The following is a 7,307-nucleotide window of genomic DNA, read 5'->3' on the forward strand; positions in this document are numbered from 1 at the left end:
CGGCCGGCGGCGCCACTCGGGCGCGCAGCGCTCCCCGCTCCCTATTGTCCCTCGTACCCGGACCGCGTTCCCTTCCGTGGCGGGCCGACGAGGCTCTGAGCCTCCGGCGAGGCCTTCCCCGCCCCCTACCGCCCCGGTAGCAGGGGAGACATGGGTCGCCTCCCAGAGAAGCAAAGTCGGGAGATCCGGGTCGCCAGGCGAGAGCCGTGGTTGCTCCATCCCTCCAGCCTGCGCGCGGAGCGCGGGGGCCGTCAGCCGTCGCGGGGCTGGCGATCTTTGCCGCTTTGGTTCCGCGCTCACCCTCACCACCATTCTTCCCTCTGCCTCTGCGGGATGGAGGATTCCGGAGTTCGCTCCGCGGAGAACCGCGGAGCAGGCTCGTGGGAAGTTGCGAAGTGTGCGGCCGGGCTGGTGAATTCTTCTTTACTGGGGGTGGCAATGAGAGCCACCGGGTTCTGCATAGGGGCCGGCGGGGGTGGGGGGTAACAGTGGTCCGCTTGACTGAGCCGAGTGGCTTCCGCTCTCCATAGTGCCCTGCCTCTGCCCCTGTGGAGAGAAGTCGCTGGAGGGTTTATGTTCAGCGAAAACATTCTGTTGCTCAGGGGAAAGGGTTTGGTGGGGAGAAAGGTAAGCCGTTTTGGAACGTTCTTTGATCTGTAGGCTGGATTGGGTCTTTTAGAGGGACGGTCTCTGGGTGACCCAACTTGGAAGAGTTTGCTTAAACTCTCAGGTGGTTCATGGAATGTCAAAACTGGCAACCCCTCCACCCCCCGCCCTCCGTTGGAGTTAAATTAACTAAAAGCATACAAGTTCTTGATTACTCAGGTTTTGAAGACGATTTTTTAATTCTATTGTATCCCAGGACCAGCTGTATCATTTTGTTGTTGTGTAAAGTGCTTTATTTTAGGTAAACTTTTTGACTTGCCCAAAGTAGTATACTTGAAAATCTCAAAGTATTTTTAAAAGCATTGGATTGAAAAAAATTTTCATAATGCTTCAGATGAGTAAAACCTAATATAATTTAGAAAATATTTGAATATTTCATGTAGTGTATAGTTTCTGTTCTTTTGTTTGTCACTGAGTTAGGACGGCAGAACCAACCATATTTTTGTCCTGCATTCTACTTAATTTGAGGTTGATACTTTGTAGGTAGACTTCTGTTGTAGTTCGTAGTGTTCATTTGTTAGATACACTGAGGTTGATACTTTGTAGATAGACTAATGTAGTTTATAGTGTTCATTTGTTACACATTTTAGATTAAGAGCTTCTACTGTTTAGTTTTAGAATCACATGCTAGAGACGGTCTATAAGGGCCTATTCATTTAACACTTGTGTTGAAGTTCTAAATGTGGCTTCCAACGAATCACTTTTTTGTCTCTTCACTTTTTGTGATTATAGTCAGGATTTAGACACTGATTTCTATGAGGTAGTAAAAAGTAAGACATACACAGGAGACACTTTAAACTACTGATGAGTAGTAGTATGTAAATGTCCTTTGTTTTTAAAGAATGAAATAGAATAGAAATGGGCGTAGTCTGATGGTTGAAAAAAAGTAAAGTAACAACATAATCTTTGTGGGTTAAGACCCTTGTTACACAAACATTTTCTAAATTCAGAACTCTGGAGTTATTTATGAAGTATCTTGCATTAAACGTTCCATGTTTGTATTAAGCAGAACTTTGTGAAAAAGAGTAAGAAATCTTTGATTTTAAAATTAGCATAAGATTGTACCTTTTGGGTACATGGAAATATTTGTAATTTTATGGTGTTTTAATCTATTCTGAGCAATTTATGGTCAAGTTTGTAAGAAGTTTAGATGATGATGATACATAGATAATATTCAAATTGACTGGTATATTTTAACATGAGAATGAATATGTTTGTGTAGATTAGGAGATTTGTAGTGGAAATATGGATTTAACTTTAAAGTATGGATCATTTTTAGGTATTCAATAAACTCAGTTACCTCTTTCCGACTCGTCAATCACTATTTTGTATTAATTTTTTCTTGCTTTTAATGTGATGGGTGGGAAGCTGGAAGAGATAATTAAGGTGTTTAGAGTCATAAAACTTAAACTTTTCTAATGCTGTCTATTTCTAGCACATGTCCCAGCCTATGCTGTATTCGTAGGAAGATACCATAAAATTTCTAGAGTTCTGTAAGTGTCTGTATAGACATTATACTCAAATATGTACACAAAAATTCTTTATAACCACATTAGAAACTTATTGGAACTATTCTTATTAAAAATAGCCTAATGAATTTTTATGTATGTGTGACTATTACTTTTAACACAAATATGTTGGATAGTTGATACCTTTTTAAAAAATTTAATAGGTGTGTTTGAGAGGTCAAAAGGTATCGTAGCAGTAAATTCAATCTCATAATATTTTGGTTTGATGAAATCATACTTAAATTAAATTTTAGGGTAAGACATGTTTTTTATATTTAAAAATCTGGTGTAAATGCTTTGCTTTGTACCATGTATTACATAGAAATAAGTTTTCTGGAAGTTTAGCCCACAGTGTTAAAAGTATCAAAGCTTAAGTATGAACTACATCTTTCACTTCTACTAGCAAGTAAGGTCTATGAAATTAATGAGACAGACCTTTTGTCTTTATTTTTAAGGAGCTCTGACACTTCATCTTTTTTACTTGAGATCGATAATCCTGTTGGATCATTTAAGAAGGCCCATTTCAAGCCATCCCCAAAGTTAACAACAGTATGTTCTCTGTAATGTAACAGGACCTCTCTGAGTAGCAAGGATTGAGGGCAGTGGACATGACAGGCACCTCATTTCTTTGTTTTCTGACTGACTTACAATTTTCAAGGGTGTTTATTATCTGATATATTTTAAATTTTCCTAAGGACTTGCAAGGTTGGGTAGGGAGAGTAAGGGACATTTCTGTGATGTCTGTTGTGTACCTGGTATTGTGTTAAGAGTTTTACTTTTAAACATATATGAGAGAGAGGTGATATTTTGCAGCTGAAGAAATAGGCTTGAAGAAATCATTTTTCTAGCATCATCCATTCTGACCCAAGTCAGTTTGACCTCCAAGCCAGAGCTTTTTACCCATTACTCTCTCTTACCTTTATGAAAACAGTTTTCACACATTAGCTTAAAAGTGGCCTCTGGACTGAACTACCCTAGAGATGTGTTTTGTTTGATTTGGAGTGCCTTTAAGTTTCAACATTGAAAAAAAGGGAAATTTCTCAATGAAATTCATGGATTTATGGATTTTGGGGGAAGACTTGAAAATTGAGGCCCTACTAGGCTGCATTCCCATTGTCTTGAGCAGGGTGATAGAGCAGTAGCTGTTCTCTTTAGACTGGGTATGTGCTAACCTGTCAATGCAGTTCCCATCATTTCTGCCAGTAATACACTTGGCCTGCTTCACTCATTTTTCTTACATGCTTGTGTCCTGTAGGTATGTTATTCACATCTCTGCCTCGGCTTCATCTTGCATAGATGACTCCAAACTTGAAAAAAAAAAATTTTTTTTTGACTGCAACCTCTTACCCAACTTTTAATATATATTTTTGTAATTATTTTTTCCATAGTCTTAAAAATATGTTAAAAACTGTGGCATACACAATAATTTTTATCTAGCATTAGGTTATTAGACATTTTTTTTAAATCCCTGTTTTCATAATAGTAACAATTTGAAAGTCTCGAAGAACGATAGTTAGAGTTTTCCTAAATCTCTTTAACTCAGTGAACAAATAAGAAACCATTTCTTTTTCTACTGGGATGAGACCCTCAGAAAACTGATTGTAGGTCATATAATTAAAAACTAACAGGCTTTCTTTCTTTGGAGAATGGGTTAAGTATAAATAGTGCTTTTGAAATTAAGAAAATTGAAATGAAACAATACATTAATCAATAATCTACATTTTTCTAATATTGTTGGAAGATGACAAGTTCAGATATGAGAATATTCCTGTCTGACAAGTCTGGGACCAGACTTAAAATTTTGGCTGGTTTTTGATGGAAGTTTTTCTAAGTTGTACACATTTACTGTTTTAAAATGGGCCAAATTTAATCTTAAATGATTAAGGTTTAGTATAAGAACAGCTGTTATTGTTCTGGGCTCTGTTGTAATTTCTATTTTTTATTTTTCCAGAAACAATTGAAATGGGCATTTTAAATTCTAGGCGATTGTGCTTTTTTTCATTCTTGTAGCTAGTTTTAACAGTGTTTCCAACTTTTGGGTTAGATTTTCTGGCTTTCTTGCAAACCTTGAGGATATCACCTTTTAAACATGTTTTCTATGAGGAAACTAAATAATTGTACTTGACACACATGTATGTAAAGGGGAATATTTGAGCATTAGATGTTTTATTTTTTTAACGTATATGTTTTGGCTTTGTAGAGTTTAGTGCTGAGTGAGATTGCCTTGTTCTTTCTGAACAATTGGGATGACATATACTGGTTTGCCAGTTAAAGTGAGGCAAGGTAGAATAGAGAGAAGACACTGATGGATAACCAGGAAGACACGGCAAATAAAATGCACACTCATTTATTTACTGGTAGATCATTTCCTAGATCTGAACCATAAGTACTCTGTCTCCAAACTAATATACTAGGTTATTGATATTAAACATACCCTAAGATGTGCAGTTATAATATTCTCTACAGGACTGTAAATTATAAGTTAAGAAAAAGTATTCTCCATATTTAAAAGAAAGATTAGGTAAAAGGTAAATGACAGGTTCCTGATGCTGTTTTATTGTCAGTCTGCAGTAAGTAGCTATTGAGTGTTACAGTTTTGGTGACTTTGTGATTTGTAAAAGTTAAATTTCTTGTCTGTCTTTGAATTGTATCACATTCTAATGGTTAGAGAAATTTTGCCAAAGTTAGAGGTATATTTTTAGGATGGCCTAGCTTAAAATATAGTCTATGTGAAGTGCCCAAAATGTAGTTTGTGTGTGTGAAGTTCGGGTGCAGGGAAACGGGAGTCATTGGACATAGCTGCTAACATGAAGTTTCAAAAAGAGGCCTATGTGGCCACTAATTGGGGGAGACAAATTGTAGATATGAAAGCCTGTGGATAGAGAAACACACAGTAATTTCAAATCTGAGCCCCAAGTTACAAGGCAGACACTCTAAATTGTAGGAATTGATTTGCGTTTTGTCTCTTTTCACATGGGCAACTCTATGTGACATGCTTGGGTAATGAGCCCTGGATTTGTTTGTTTGTTTGTTTGTTTAAAGGAATTGGTTTATTTAATGATTTAGTGATTTTTCCAAGCAACTGTAAAAAGTCTGCTTGTTCTTAATAAAAATCCAGCTGTGATATTTCTCACTGGTTTAGCCATTTTGAAATTTTTATTCTAGGAAAATGGAGCAATATTAAGGATAAGTGGAAAAATTGATAATCCTACCAGTTAGATTCCTATAAGGGTAGCAATGTGAAGGCTTGACCTTAGTGCTACTTGGGGACAGTTCTGTCTTGTAGGAAACAGCAGTACTGAGAACAGTTCTCAGGAATGTAGACTCCCTTTGATATTGGGAGAATTCTTTCTGAGGCTACTACAATTCCAACTAAACAATGTGAGGATGTGTACAGTGAGAACATGCTGTTTAGTCACCAAGACTGTATTGTATATCTGTAGCTGGCAGGAGTCATGAAGCCACAGTTTTGAGTGAGAAGGAAAGTAAAAATCACTCAGTTTGTCAATGTAGACAGAAATGCAAAGATAAAAATACACTTATATTTGTGTATTGTAACTGCAATTGAAATGAGGATTTATTAAGCTGGAGGGACATCTACCATTTGGGAAAAACTTTTTGAGATAGAAGGGAATGCTGTATAGTAAGATGCTTATTGGCTTACTTGCCTGAAATGGAGAGTCCATGGTAGCAAATAAAGAGAACTACCAATTGACCCATGATAACCAGGACTCTAATTATTCATATTCTAGGTCATAATAACTGTGAAGTAAAGTATTATGGAATGTTGGTTGGAGTTCATGTTGAAGAGTTAGGGTATGAAAGAAATGATTAGGAGTAAATTAGCTGCTTGATGAACTGGGTGACTGAGTCCTGGATTACGGTAGTAATTATGAAAATAAATAAGGATAGACCAAGAAATCATATGGAAGAAAAATCGGTGAAACTTGGCAAATGTTTAATGTGGAGCTAACAATTTATTGAGGGCTCACTCTGTTGTCAACTTTAGATCTCAGAGGCTGTTGCATTGGAGAGTGTGGTTTTATAAAACTTTGAGGACCTAGGTTTTTGAAGTGGAAAATATCTAAAATTTTGAATCTATATAGAAGGTTAGTTATAGGTTGGGATGTGTGTCACAGTCTTGGATTTTATCCTACTTGCAAGCTAATACTTTTTTGGGGGATTGGTTAAAACTTTTGTACTCTTTCAGTAATCTGTGGCTAGTCATTTGAGAAGCATTGCTTCAGATAGTTGGGAGATAGAAGTTTGGAGTAGAGGGGAAAAGTTAGGTTTGGAGTAGAGGGGAAAAGTTAGATTTAAAGATATATTAACAAGTATGTTTTTACTTTACAAGTATATATATTACATTAAGTTGGAATTATGTTCTTTAGTTTAAGAGTATGTTTCATACTCTTGATTACATGTGAACTGTGAACTTCCTATTTCAGAAACTAATTGGGGAAAAGAATTGAGGCAAATGTACGTATATGATTTGTGGAACAGAATTTTTTTCCTTTGATCTTTGCACTGATGATTGCAAGGGATACACACATTCACACATGAACTTTGAACTTTGGATTTTGTTTTCAAAAGAATACAGATAGAATCCTACACTTAAACGTTGAGTGAGGTATTAATTTGCTATTTCTTCCTAAGAGTTAAATGGGATAACTTTGTAAAAATGCTGAAGAGACTGTAAAGAGCTATACAAGTATTATCAAAATTATAGTGTTTTTAGGCCTACTTTTGTTTGGAACCTATTAGTTACAAAGTATAGATGGATAAATGTATTTTTCAAAGTTGATACTAGAACATTATTACTAAACACTGGAAAATAGCATTTAATAATATCCATAATTCCTTCTCCAACACAATTTAATCACTTTTTAATATTAATCTTTCAGTTTTTAAAAATGCCTATTATGAACTTACACTTAGTATTAACGTAGTTTTGTATTCTCTAAAAAAATTAATGTGTAGTTAAAATGTATACACAAAGCAGACACTGCGATAAAGTAGCCTAGAGATAGTTTTGGTTGTCACAACTGGAAGGATGCTACTGGCATCTGGTGGTGGGTAGATGCCAGAGATGCTGCCAAACATCTTACAATGCTCAGGACAGTCCCCCTACCA

At 36.4% G+C, this 7,307-nt stretch overlaps 1 protein-coding gene across 1 annotated transcript in view; it reads left to right on the plus strand.

The window, feature by feature from the left end:
* Window positions 1-7,307, plus strand: part of ADAM10 (ADAM metallopeptidase domain 10) — a 112,388-nt gene that overhangs the window by 633 nt on the left and 104,448 nt on the right. The gene's annotated exons all lie outside the window — the stretch shown is intronic.

Source organism: Pteropus alecto, unplaced genomic scaffold (assembly GCF_000325575.1).
Source record: "Pteropus alecto unplaced genomic scaffold, ASM32557v1 scaffold86, whole genome shotgun sequence".
NCBI lineage: Eukaryota > Metazoa > Chordata > Mammalia > Chiroptera > Pteropodidae > Pteropus > Pteropus alecto.